The following is a 15,039-nucleotide window of genomic DNA, read 5'->3' on the forward strand; positions in this document are numbered from 1 at the left end:
GCTTCAGAAAGACATACTGAGAGAGTTAATTGGAAGCCAATGTAGTTCACTGATAATGGGTTTTAAAGAGCCGAATAGCACGTATAGGAAAGTTCAGGACTTGAGGCGGATCAATGAAATAGTGGCACCTTGTTGTCCCATAGTGTCAATTCCTGCTACTGTACTTTTCCAAATTCCATGAACTGCACAATGGTTTACAGTCATTCATTTGTGCCAGGCTTTGTTCTCAGTGCCTTTGCATGAAGATAGCCAGTATATATTCTCCTTTGCCTTTCAGCAGAAGACAATCATGTGGTGTTGCGTTCCTTAACGGTATACCGAAAGTCCCTCTATTTTATACAGATTTTAAAGAAAAATCTTGAGTCCTTGCAGATGCCTTGTGAGTCTACCCTTGTACAGTATATTGATGATTTATTGGTTGCATCAGTACAACACCATCGCACTTTTGAAGAACCTGGCCGCGAACTGACACAAAGGGTCTCCAGGCAAATTGCAGTACTGTCAAAAAGAAGTTCAATATCTGGGACATATCAGGAAAGGAGTCAAAAAGGTACATCAGAGAGAGTGAAAGCTATCTTGCAGATTAATCCACCACGAACACAGAAAGAGATCAGCGTGTTCCTAGATATAGTTGGCTACTGTAGAAAGTGGATACCAAACTTTTCCTTAATGCAATGCCTTTACTGAGCTTGACACATCAAGATGTTTCCGATCTGCTACATTAGGACAATGAATGTTTAAAGGCGTTCCCAGATTTAAAAGAGAAATTGAGTTGTGCTCCAGCTTTGGGAATGCCCGAATTCTCAAAAGAGTTTACTCTGTTTTGCAGCGAAAGAGATGGATGTGCACTTTCAGTTTTGGCATAGACACATTGGAGGTACCTGAAAACCTGTGGCCTTTTTTTCTACCACCCTTGACCCTGTAGCTGCAGGACTCCCCGGGTGTTTGAAGTCGGTTGCTGCAGTGAGTGCTAGTCTTGAAAAGAACAAAAATTTTGTGATGGGACACCCTTTAATTGCTGTGGTCCCACAATCAGTGGAATTGCTATTGACGAAAGCTAAAACACAGTATCTGACCCACAGTAGACTTACTAGATGTGGGCAAAGTTTGCTCACCTCTGACAATGTTACAATCAAACTTTGTAATATATTGAAGGATTCTACTTTGATACCTGTAAATGAACAAAATGACAGATGTGAAAAGTTTGATCTTGATTGCCTAAGGGTCACTGAACTACGCACAAAGCCAAGACCTCACAATAAGGATGAACCACTAAAGGAGTGTGTCCAAGTCCTATTACTGACGATTCATGCTTAAGAGGAAATGATAAATTAAATGTTTCGGAAAAACGAATCAAGAAAGGATAACCCATTATAATTCCAGGATACAGCGAAAAGTGTCTACAGTCCCATTGGTTAATCACTGAGGGCCCGATGTAGGTCGGTCGGTAACGGCCGAAAATCGGTATTTTCGGCCGTTACCGGCCGGTATTTAGTAAATGGTATGTAGGGCCACATATTTTACAGAATCGGTAAATTTACCGATCGGTAAATTTACCGATTCTGTAAAATACCGAATCGGTATTTATACCTATTTGGTAATTTTGATATGTAGGTGGGACTCTTCTGAGTCCCACAACCCTTACCGAATCTGTATTTTACCATCAAATATATTTGATGGTAAAATACCGATTCCGGTGTGCATGCACATGTGTGCATGCACACCTGTGTCATATGACAGGCAGACCTGCCCTTAGGGCAGGTATGCCTGCCACATGGCACCCCGAACCTTTTTTGGGGGTGCTAGAGGGTGTCAAAGTGACACCCCCTGCACCCTTGTCAAAATCTGTATTTACCGATTCGGTAAATACCGACCGGTAATGCCCCATTCATTCCTATACCGGTCGGTATTTACCGAATCGGTAAATACAGATATTTGCCGATTCGGTAAAAGGAACATCTGGATGTTCATACATATCCACCCCTTAGATTTACCGATTTTTAATTACCGAATCGGTAAAATTCGGTAATTAAAAATCGGTAAATCTATTTTACCTACATCGGGGCCTGAATTACTCAGCAACATTTGGAGAATTAATTACAGTGGACTGTAATTTTAGTGCTTACTTCAGACCCTTGAGGTGGAGACTTAGGGCCTCATTACGATGGCAGTGGGACTGGCCACCGACAGGCTTTTGGTGGCAGTCGGACCATGCTTTTCCACCCGCTGATTATCATGGCGGGCGGATAGAGGATGGTCGGAGAGACTGACTACATCAGATCCGATAGGCTCAAGGAGCTTGTCAGACCGTCTTAGGGACAATAATCCCTTCAATAGGGGCAGTGCCTGCTCAGGCACCGCCGTAGGGATTACAATGTTCCTTTTCTCCGGCCATTTTATGATGGTTAGCCCACCATAAAAGTCAGATGGAAAGGACTTGGGGACTGGTAGCGGGCCCACTTCCCCTAAGGACCTCCACTATGGGCCATGGGGGGCACTTATGGTGCCCCCTACATATCCCTGCACCATGCTGCAGGCACCACAAGGTGCTTGCCACATAGTGCAGGGTTATGTCAGATGTGTTTTTTGTATTGCGGCATGTGCTGCAGCCCGCAGCTCATGTCACAATACAAATAATGTACATTGTGACTGCCTTGAAGGTGGTCGCATCATAATACCTATGGCGGAACCGCCGACAACCAGGCGGGTGGTCCCATTTCCGAAAGGATGGCGGTCGGACAAAATAATGAGGCCCAGAGAAAGATGACTGGTACAAAGATAAATTCATTTATTTGTTCATTTTAAGTTGATGAGCTTTATTGAAACCTTGTCAGCTCTTATATTGTCTAAACTACCATTCCCATAATGGATTGCATTCGCTTCGAAACATTTGGTTACACCAGTTTAGAGGAAAGTGTTTTAGTAGTTAAATTTTTAGTGCATTTTTCATATCACTATTTGGTTGTACGGTTTATTTCATTAATGTGATGCCCGTTGTGCTTTTAATTGGAGGAATAGTGACAATACGGTTGTTAGACTGTCCGAGAGAATGGAGATGAAAGACCACACCCCCCTTAGTGAGCAGCCAATTGGAATGGAGAGCATTGAAAACGGCATGTGTGCATTATTGGTGCAGGCAGGACAGCTGCGGGATATGGTGCTGCAGCATGAGATCACCATTGAGAAACTTGAAGAGTATTTTAATGTAAATTCGGACAGTTACCTTCACAAGCTTATTAGGCGAGAAGTTATTGTGAACGCGGCCATAATGGGTGTCTCTAAACAACCGCAGTTGTAAATGCAGAAAATACACCAATCTTACTAGAAATTTTCTCTATTGAATGCATAATTATTATTATCATTAAATACTTTGTAGTGAGCACGGGAATGGTGTTTAGAATAGGTGCAAAGTCATGTAGATTGTTTTTTGGAAATCTTTCTAATAATCAGTGTAGATTTGGTTGTATAGGTTGATGAAATAGAAATGAGGACAGTTTATTTCCTTTCTGGAAGAAAGACAAAACGATTCCCCTGTATTGAGTGAGTTTTTTGAACTTTTGTTTGTAGATTGAAATGCTTGGCAGTTATGTTGAGATTAAGTGGGTTGCATTCGTGCTGTTTTAGGATTAACCATAGACTGACCTGGTGCCCTGCCATAGATATTGATATGCGAGAGACAAAAAAGACACGAGGTAATATGATGGGTGTGTGAGTTTAGTATGTGAGAATCCATACAGTCTAATTTGAATATATTTTAAAACAGTGTAGTTTTATTTTTGTTGCAGTGCTTCCATGTTCTTAGTCCTGAGGAGAACCCAAAAAGAAACACGGGTTCGAAACGCATCTATAGTAGTTTCACCTAACAAGTGCATTGTAAATAACGACTAGTTAAGCTCAGTTTTGAAATTGGTTGTAATGTCAAAGGGGCAACAATTTCCACCTGAGTACTGTTTAAGCACATGCTAATGAGAGTTAGCATTGGCAATTTTGGTGCTGTGAGAGGAAATGAAGGCACACAGAGAGCAGCATATGCTGTCTGCTCCATAAATTATGTGATCGAAGCTTCCGGGCTTCAATATTTTTTTGCCGCACAAGGTGCTGAGTTAGTTGCTCTCATGAAAGCTTGCAGTTTAACTGCACAAATAAGAGTCACCATCTCCACAGACAGACAGTATGATTTTGGCATAGTTCATGATTTTAGACAATTATTGTCGCAACATGGGTTTCTCACCTCCACAGGAAAACCTATTCTTAGTCCTGAGGAGAACCCAAAAAGAAACACGGGTTCGAAATGCATCGATAGTAGTTTCACCCAACAAGTGCATTGTAAATAACGACTAGTTAAGCTCAGTTTTGAAATTGGTTGTAATGTCAAAGGGGCAACAATTTCCACCTGAGTCCTGTTTAAGCACTGTTTAGTTGTATAGACCATGTAACTAGGAGCGACAAATAGAGATCAAAACAAACCAAGCTCCTATAGGGTTACAAAAAAGTCATAACTTGGGCACATTTGTTCTGGTTAATATACATTTGTGTGTAATTTACATATTGATTATGTTTTTGTTGTTTTTTGGATTGTATTGATTATGCATAGTCATGGTCTGGTTAGTAATATTCATTCTGAATATATATAAATTGTTTCATAACATGTTTAATGGAGTCAACAATTAATCATTAAAACATTGTGCTTAAATAAATAGTGAACAAAGCGATTCAGTTGTGTGATCGCAGAGACAAGTGAGTTTTTGAATGAGAGTTAGCATTGGCAATTTTGGTGTTGTGAGAGGAAATGAGGGCACACAGAGAGCAGCATATGCTGTGTGCTCCATAAATTATGTGATCGAAGCTTCCTGGCTTCAATCTGTTTTCGCAGCACAAGGTGCTGAGTTAGTTGCTCTCATGAAAGCTTGCAGTTTAACTGCACAAATAAGAGTCGCCATCTTCACAGACAGACAGTATGGTTTTGGCGTAGTTCATCATTTTAGACAATTATTGTCGCAACATGGGTTTCTCACCTCCACAGGAAAACCTATTCAAAATGGACAGCACATAAAGGACTTGCTTGAGGCTCTACAGTTACCCAATGAAATTGATGTTGTAAAATGTCCAAGACATCAAACAGGCAACATACATTGCCATTAGCAACAAATACACTGATTCCGTAGCCAGGTACTGTGCATTGCTAGCATACTCATTTAATTGAGGTTTCACATGTAAATCTGAGAAAGAAAGTACTTTCACAATGATGATGGAAATAGATGACACCTGGGAAGAATTTAAGAGATTGCAGGAAAATGTGTCTGAAACAAAGAAAAATGGGTGGATGAAATCAGGTTGCACAAAGAAGCCAAGGGACATTTGGATGTCAGCTGATGGAAGACCAGTGATTTCTGATAACTTGTTGTTTCTAATGACCCGATACTACCACAGGTACACACATTTAGGGGGAGATGTCATGGTGAAACTCTCTAACAAAGCTGGTTTCATCTTAGGTTCCAAATGATTGCTTATGAAAATCACAGAAGGTGTGCCACATCTCAACAGCTAAATGTAGGGAAGAAAACACATATTAGAAGCACACAAACTTCGGGAGATCAAATGGCTATGCCAGAAACCGGTCCTCGGAAGCTTTTTTCCGATCCAGGGAAGACATGGCTTGCAGTTCGGGCTGGACTGTTCCCATGAGGCACAGGGTCAGACTGATTTGCATATAGCCATGTCTGAACTGGGGTGGCAGAGTGGGCTAAAGAACGGTGATGGATTAAACCCAGATCTTTTGACTGGGTGTGAGTGTTTGATTGGTTCAGATGCTCCGTCCATCACCACCTCCTTTTGTACCGCTTTTGGCCGCCATAAGTGTGGTAGGGTATGCTCAGACGTGAGTCCCTTGCTCACTTTGCCACTGGATTCAAGCAAGCCGGGCTGAAGAAGGCTGCAATGCCAGAAACCGGTCCTCGGAAGCTTTTTTCCGGTTCAGGGAAGACATGGCTTGGCAGTTCGGGCTGGACTGTTCCCATGAGGCACAGGGTCAGACTGATTTGCATATAGCCATGTCTGAACTGGGGTGGCAGAGTGGGCTAAAGAACGGTGATGGATTAAACCCAGATCTTTTGACTGGGTGTGAGTGTTTGATTGGTTCAGATGCTCCATCCATCACCACCCCCTTTTGTACCGCTTTTGGCCGGCATAAGTATGGCAGGGTATGCTCAGACGTGAGTCCCTTGCTCACTTTGCCACCGGATTCAAGCAAGCCGGGCTGAAGAAGGCTGCAATGCCAGAAACCGGTCCTCTGAAGCTTTTTTCCGGTCCAGGGAAGACATGGCTTGGCAGTTCGGGCTGGACTGTTCCCATGAGGCACAGGGTCAGACTGATTTGCATATAGCCATGTCTGAACTGGGGTGGCAGAGTGGGCTAAAGAACGGTGATGGATTAAACCCAGATCTTTTGACTGGGTGTGAATGTTTGATTGGTTCAGATGCTCCCTCCATCACCACCCCCTTTTGTACCGCTGTCAGCTGATGGAAGGCCAGTGATTCCTGATAACTTGTTGTTTCTAATGACCCGATACTACCACAGGTACACACATTTAGGGGGAGATATCATGGTGAAACTCTCTAACAAAGCTGGTTTCATCTTAGGTTCCAAATGATTGCTTATGAAAATCACAGAAGGTGTGCCACATCTCAACAGCTAAATGTAGGGAAGAAAACACATATTAGAAGCACACAAACTTCGGGAGATCAAATGGCTATGCCAGAAACCGGTCCTCGGAAGCTTTTTTCCGATCCAGGGAAGACATGGCTTGCAGTTCGGGCTGGACTGTTCCCATGAGGCACAGGGTCAGACTGATTTGCATATAGCCATGTCTGAACTGGGGTGGCAGAGTGGGCTAAAGAACGGTGATGGATTAAACCCAGATCTTTTGACTGGGTGTGAGTGTTTGATTGGTTCAGATGCTCCGTCCATCACCACCTCCTTTTGTACCGCTTTTGGCCGCCATAAGTGTGGCAGGGTATGCTCAGACGTGAGTCCCTTGCTCACTTTGCCACTGGATTCAAGCAAGCCGGGCTGAAGAAGTCTGCAATGCCAGAAACCGGTCCTCGGAAGCTTTTTTCCGGTTCAGGGAAGACATGGCTTGGCAGTTCGGGCTGGACTGTTCCCATGAGGCACAGGGTCAGACTGATTTGCATATAGCCATGTCTGAACTGGGGTGGCAGAGTGGGCTAAAGAACGGTGATGGATTAAACCCAGATCTTTTGACTGGGTGTGAGTGTTTGATTGGTTCAGATGCTCCATCCATCACCACCCCCTTTTGTACCGCTTTTGGCCGGCATAAGTGTGGCAGGGTATGCTCAGACGTGAGTCCCTTGCTCACTTTGCCACCGGATTCAAGCAAGCCGGGCTGAAGAAGGCTGCAATGCTAGAAACCGGTCCTCTGAAGCTTTTTTCCGGTCCAGGGAAGACATGGCTTGGCAGTTCGGGCTGGACTGTTCCCATGAGGCACAGGGTCAGACTGATTTGCATATAGCCATGTCTGAACTGGGGTGGCAGAGTGGGCTAAAGAACGGTGATGGATTAAACCCAGATCTTTTGACTGGGTGTGAATGTTTGATTGGTTCAGATGCTCCCTCCATCACCACCCCCTTTTGTACCGCTGTCAGCTGATGGAAGGCCAGTGATTCCTGATAACTTGTTGTTTCTAATGACCCGATACTACCACAGGTACACACATTTAGGGGGAGATGTCATGGTGAAACTCTCTAACAAAGCTGGTTTCATCTTAGGTTCCGAAAGATTGCTTATGAAAATCACAGAAGGTGTGCCACATATCAACAGCTAAATGTAGGGAAGAAAACACATATTAGAAGCACACAAACTTAGGGAGATCAAATGGCCCTTTTAACAGACTACAGATGGATTTTATGAAGATTCCTCTAAATAGGATATATACTAGTGATCATCTGTGTATTCTCAAGATGCGTGGAAGCCTACCCAACAAGGTAAAATAACAGTCTCACTGTAACTAAGCTGTTATTACAAGAGATCATACCGAGATTCGGGAAGCCGATCCTTCTTGAGTCAAACAGTGGAACACACTTCAATAATGAAGTAATGAACATGCTAAGTGCTGCTTTACAGATTGATCAAAAACACCATTGCAGTAGACCAGATGCATCAGGCGTAGTTGAGCAGACAAATGGAACAATAAAGTCCATATTGGCAAAGGTTTGTGCTTCAACTTCACTGAAATGGGCAGATACTTTACCATTGGTACTGATGAGTGCCCAAGGTATTCCAGATAGGAAGACAGGATTATCCCTGCACAAAATTCCAATGGGAAGGCCAATGAGACTACCAGATGTGCATGCCAAAGCCTTTGTGAACATCACAGATAATAGGATTTTAGACCATTGCTGATGTGGTTCATTCTGCCTTTCATCAGGTTTCAGCTGCTACACGAGACCCTCATCAAGAACAGTGCCACAACCTCAGCCCTGGTGACTCTGTTGTGATCAAGAAGTATGTTCAGAAGACAGTGCAGAGAGAAACACAAGGAGAAAAAAGGGGGTGAAGATCAGCAAGTTGAAAGACAAATACAAGTGCCTGAAATTTTGCAGAGTGACATCGAGGTCTCAGATGGAGACTTAGCAGAGACTGAACCGCATGCTGAAAGCATCTGTGAAACAGAACAATCAGAAGAACAAGATCCCAGTGAAGTAACAAGCTCTGTGACAAAAAGAATATATCAGCGAGCACAGTAGCCAAGGAATCTTGGAAAAGAGAGACTGAGAAGAAGTTCATCAATACCACGGATTCCCGAAATAGAGCCTGAAGAGAGTGGGACAGAGGACGAAAGCTCTCTTGAGCCAAATCATCAAGTTATAAGGAAGTATAGAAGAGCTTGAGTACCCTGCCTGCGATATTCTGCACCTAAATGGTCTTACTGCACAAATGCAGCACTGCATGCGACCTTCGAAGATCTGTGCAACATGAATCCTGAACGGCTAGAACTCCCTTGAAATTATTATAGACATTGCTATTTCGAAGAAAAAATCAATTGAAAAAGCAAAAATGAACTTGGTGCAAAAAGAAGAAACAACTTTGACCAGTTCATTAGATGTTTATTATTCTAATTATTTGTTTTACAGAAGACTAACGTTGGTCCAAGAAGAAAGTTACAGAAGAATAGGGATAACCATTTAGAAGAACATATAGTAGGATTAAGGAATGTCTGTTAGAGAGCTGAACTAACATGAAAATTAAGAAAAGAAGATCTAAGAAAAAAAAACTCTTAACAAGCTGTAAAGAAGATCGCATGCTAATCCTCTATAGTAAAACAAGCTAATCACTGACTTATGAAATAAGTATAAATCTGTTGAGCGTGGTTTTTGTAATAACAGGGATAATTATCACAATACTATTTGTAGGATTTTACCTAACCCCTGATTCCGAGCCCACTAATTCAGATGTCATAAATATACTTACACATTTTACTAAAACATTTGTGATATATAAGAAAGAAGATTACTTGACTACTGTATACTCTAGACTAGTTCAAGAATACACTAATGCATTAGATGTTAAGGATTGCTATGTTGGAGCACACTTGCTGATTTCTGTTTTTAATTTTGAGCCAGTCACGTACTATCACATCCCTTTGTCTTACGCGATCTCTTGTAGTATTCTGCTTTCACTAGTTAATAGGAGAGGACACATTAAATATTTCTTCTCGATCTATGATCTAGTGCTAATAAGAGTGCCTTTAATAGAGAGCATGCATTTACACCTAGAAGCAAAAACAATGGATACAGCTTGGTATTATTTATATCCACATTTATCTGTAGATAGTGTGAAAGCTTATAAAAACAATTTAACATGCTTAATGTGACTTGCAGCAAAAGCTTACATTATCGCTTTAGAGGAAAGAGACATGAACATGTCAAAGACAAAAGACAGAATGGGAGACGTTTCAGAAAATGCATGAAAAAAAGGAAGGAAATTTAAAAAGAAAATGGTTTATCTCAGATTAGACAGTCTACTCTAGGGGAAAATGTGCTAGTACAAAAGGATATCACCAAAAAATACCAGACATGTAAGGATCAGTTGTTGCGAATACACATTTCAACTAATGGGAGAGTCACAGCAAATTTTATAGGGAAACAAAAACACAATCTCAGAGGTTTATTTCATTTGGGGACTGAAAGCTTACTTCTTATTACACTCTGATTAGGAAGGAACCTGTCATTTGTGGCATACTAATTCCATATATGTATCATGTTACAAGAATAGAAGCATTACTCTTAGTACCATTACACAGCTAGAAGTGCAACACAGAGACAGGAGCTGCTTTATGAGAAGATATTCTTGGAGCAGTGATACCACCAATGGGGATCATACTAAATGATGAAAAGATTAGAAAGCTAGCTACCTTAGTTGATAAAATGGCAAAGCTCACTTCTGGAGCTTTACTCCTTATTAACACTGAATAATTGCTCTAAGGTCCATGGTTTTGCAAGACTGTCTTCCTTTAGATATATTACTCGCTTAAAAGGGAGGAGTCTGTCACATGATGACATTTACCCACTGCTGTGCATTCATACTGGGCAAAGGCAAGCAGATTGAAGACTTGAGACACAGATATCGGGCTTAGAGCCTGAATTACATCAATTGGAAACATCAAGTTTGCATGAGAAGTTTGGGAAAGGATTGCGCACAATTGGAAATTGGTTTTCAACAACTGAGAAGAGTATATTGAAAGCTATACTAATGCCATACTGATAAAAGGCATTTTCTTATTATTTATTTACATCCTATTTCTGAGCTGCAAATACTGCATGTGCAAAAGACAGGAAAGATTTCAAAAGAAAATGTATGAGAGAGACATGTGATTATATGGGATATTGAATGACAATTACATGTAGTGACTCAAACACAGTAGGGAAATTAGAAGAAAAAGACGAGACACGTCTGAAGACTAGAGTTCTTTCTAGACTTAAATTCGATCATGAAACCTCAATTGTGTGATTATTAAAATCATCAGAAGGGAGGAATTGGCACAAAGGGTTTTTTTAAATCATATTTAATCTTGTAGAACATGTTAGAATTGCACCTTAGAATGCAAGGAGGCGAATAGATGGTTTGATGCCAACCTTAAAGACAAAAAATCGTCCCTTCGGCACGCTGAGAGACTCTGGAGAAGGGAATATTGTCCCCTTCTGAAAAGTCGTTATTTAACACTACGGCAGGACTATAAGAAACTGATTGTTGAAACTAAATCCACTTACTTTTCTTCAAAAATCTTAGCAGCTGAGAACAAACCACGAGAAATTTTCTCGATAGTTAAGGAGTTAGCCTTCTCAGATAGGAGTACATCTAAACCCCTTCCTACTCAGACCCTCTGCGATTCATTAAATTCTTATTTCATTGATAAAGTGCTCAACATTAAAAATAACATTCCCCCTCCATCTGCTTCTTATGTTGACCCTTGCCCACCAGCCCTGCCGCTTAGCCTTACATCAATTCCTCCTATCACGGAAACCGGGTTCCGGGAAACTTTGCTGAGAGTTAAGTCGGGCTCACCAGCTGACATCTGCCCGGCTCGTATTTTGCAGCAAATTTTTTCGGTCTGCGTACAGCCCCCGATCACTTTCCTAAATAGCTCCCTTTCTCAGGGTATTGTGACTCCGGCCCTTAAAGTGGCAACTATTGTGCCCATTCTGAAAAAACCAGGGGCCGACCCTGCTATTTCTTCTAATTACCGGCCAATCTCCTTGCTCCCATTTTTGGGCAAGGTACTTGAGCGGCATGTTGCCTTGGTGCTTAGCACCCATGTTGAGGCCACGGGTGGCTTGGCGTCCTGCCAGGCTGGTTTCCGCCCCAAACACTCGACTGAGTCTGTGGTGGTGTCGGTCCTAAACACCCTCAGGGAGGGTCGGGACCAAAACAAACATCAAGCCCTGGTGCTCCTCGACCTCTCCGCCGCTTTCGATACGGTGGATCATTCCATCTTGCTTTCACGTATCGGAGCGGCGGGAATCGGGGGGTCAGCACTAGTGTGGCTCTCGTCCTTCCTGCGGGACCGTACACAGGCCGTCCGGCTGGGAGAGTTCAGGGCAGACCCTTTGAAGATCACTTGTGGTGTTCCCCAAGGTTCCTCTCTTTCTCCCTTATTGTTTAATCTTTACATCTACCCTTTGATTTTTGCACTACAACAGCTGGAGGTCGCGGTGTATAATTATGCGGATGACCTCCAGCTGGTCTTTGATCTGTCTTCCTCCTCTCACGCTATTTCCAATTTTCAGTCTATTATGATTTTTATCAGGGACTGGATGAGCCACAACCATCTGAAGCTCAATCCGGATAAAACCGAGTTGGTGCTTACTGGTGGCTCCTCCAGTCCCTGGAACTCTTCTTTTTGGCCCCTCACTCTTGGTACCCCTCCCATTCCTTCTTCTACGGTAAAAACATTGGGTATAAAAATTAATCACCAGCTCACCCTTCATTCACAGGTTGCTGCTGTTGTCTCCTCTTGTTTTCTTATGCTCCGAACTATTCGTATTGTTTCCCGTTTCTTTTCCCCGTTGGCACTTAAACTTATTATGTCTGCCCTGGTTATCTCCCGCCTAGACTATGCCAATGCCCTTTACAACGGCATTCCGGCATACAGCCTCCGCAGACTCCAGCTGGTGCAGAACCAAGCTGCCCGGCTGGTGTATGGCCTTCCCCGGTTCCATCATTCTACACCTCTCTTGAAGGAACTACACTGGCTGCCTGTCCGGCAACGCTCACTTTTTAAGATGGGGTGCATGGTTTTTCAGGCGAGACAGGGAAAGGCCCCGGCCTTTATTTCATCCCTTCTAACCAACTACGTTCCCGCCAGACAACTTCGTTCGTTGGATCGGTCCTTACTTCAAGTCCCTCGTTTCACTAGGAAAAAATGGGGAGGTTCGAATTTCTCCTTCCTAGCACCGGTATTCTGGAACTCCTTGCCGGACCACCTCCGAAGTTCTAAACAATATTCTGCCTTTCGCAAGGGCCTGAAAACCTTTTTGTTTGCTCAGGCCTTCCCACTCTAAATGGTCCAGTATTAGGTTATTGCAAGCCGTCAAAAGCGCCAAGAAACCGCAATGGTGTACGATGCGCTATATAAGCTTTTTAAATTCAAATTCAAATTCAAATTCAAATTCAAATTCAAATTTAAACTGCTGCAGGAATATTTTCACATAGAAAATGACACGTAAAAAGTGTCCCTTTTTTATAACATGAAAGAATCCTTTAGAAAATACATTATTAAGGTTGCAAATAATATACTAATTGCTCATACACAAGAGAAGAGAGTGCTTATCAAAATATATATGAAATAAATGTAAAGAATTTCTTTTTGTACTAGGCTATCATTCTAAACTGTGCCCCATTTAGTTAGCCCTGAAGCCTTTTTCTCTCGACTCATGCTCATAGCTTAATAGATGTTTTTTTAGAACTATTTGCCTAGCACCAGCAACTTGCTTAAGAATGTGCTGACATTAAACTGATGTTTTTTAGCCTTGTCACACCACATTAGGTCACCCACCCTATGGCAATGAGCTATGCTGTGACTGTTTGAAGAATTGTAAAAATATAAAAATAGAGATATAGATATATTTTAGGAATGCTTCACAGAATATTATTGTTCGATTTCCCTATCATATCCAACTTGCTTTTGTATTCACAATGAACATAGAGTGTGTCTTTTAGCTTAAGTAAGAAGGTTCTCATGAGAACTTTCCTCCATGTAACAAAGTCCTGAAACAATGATTTACACTAAATCGGAAGGAATGTTTACCGTGGGAATAGAGAGCAGAAGCATCGTAAGTTGGCAACACCATCAGATGAGCAGTTTCCATTGGCTGAAAGGAGCTGATGTCTAACAAGTTTCGATACATTATTGTGTGTTTTTATAGATAGTTGGGACTATTATTATATATAGAGACACTTTCAGGCTCTGATCCAGATCCCTTTCACCTGCCTTGCGATTCTTGTACTGAGGATTTTGTTACTGACAGATTCTGCTAAAGATGACTTTATTCTTCTTTATCTAAAGACACTTTTCTGATCAATGTTTTTAAAAAAAATGTATTTATTTATTTATTTAGTTTTATTTATCAAACTTTTATTGAGCACACATACAACAGATGCATATCCGTTCGACAAATATCAGCATAGTAATGCTCAGTGAATTCCAACATGACAAAGCCAAGGGTCACAGTGATCAGTGTATGAAAAAAAAGCACCATACATAAAGCAAAATAGAATGAGCTGTCGCAATGTGCATAAACCCCCCACTTCCAACATTCCAGGGAGTAACAATAGCATCCAAATAGCACGAGGAGTTCTGATATCAGAGTTCTTAGCTTCAGGGTGCATTCAGAATCTAGATCAGTACAAGTCATTAAATACTCTCGTAGAGGGGCCCAGACATCTTTGGGCCGTGATGAAAGTGGAAATTCTTCTGCATAGGTCTCCAACTTTAACCAGCAGTCCGCCTTAGGGTATATCCGACTATCCCATGTGAACAGGGTGCGTCTTTTCGCCAATAGCAAGGCCAACTGTACAAACTTCCCCACCATACCTTGAAGCTGAGGGTCATGACCCAGCAGACACAGCGATGGAGTGTTGTGTAAGATTAAGCCTGTCATGTCGGTGATAAGAGCTAGTACCTTCTCCCAGTAGTTAAAAACCTGCTTGCACTGCCAGGCTAGATGTATAAAGGCAACCCCCCAACCCACACCGTTTACACTCATCATTTGCCCTGAGGCCGATCCTCCATAGTCTGTGATGGGTGTGGTATGTTTGGTGAAGAAATTTAAGGTGAATGATACGGAGGTTACTGTTGGATGTTAAGCACCCCGTTATCGAGCATACTTTATCCATTCCTCCTCAGTGATGGAGGGATCTATCTCACTATTCCAACGTGTCAGACTGGCAGTAGTGTTGTACGGAGCGTCCTTCTGTATGGCCCTATACAACTTGGTGACTAGCTTCGTCTTCGTTGGGGTCGTG

This window comes from Lissotriton helveticus, chromosome 1_1, assembly GCF_964261635.1.
Source record: "Lissotriton helveticus chromosome 1_1, aLisHel1.1, whole genome shotgun sequence".
NCBI lineage: Eukaryota > Metazoa > Chordata > Amphibia > Caudata > Salamandridae > Lissotriton > Lissotriton helveticus.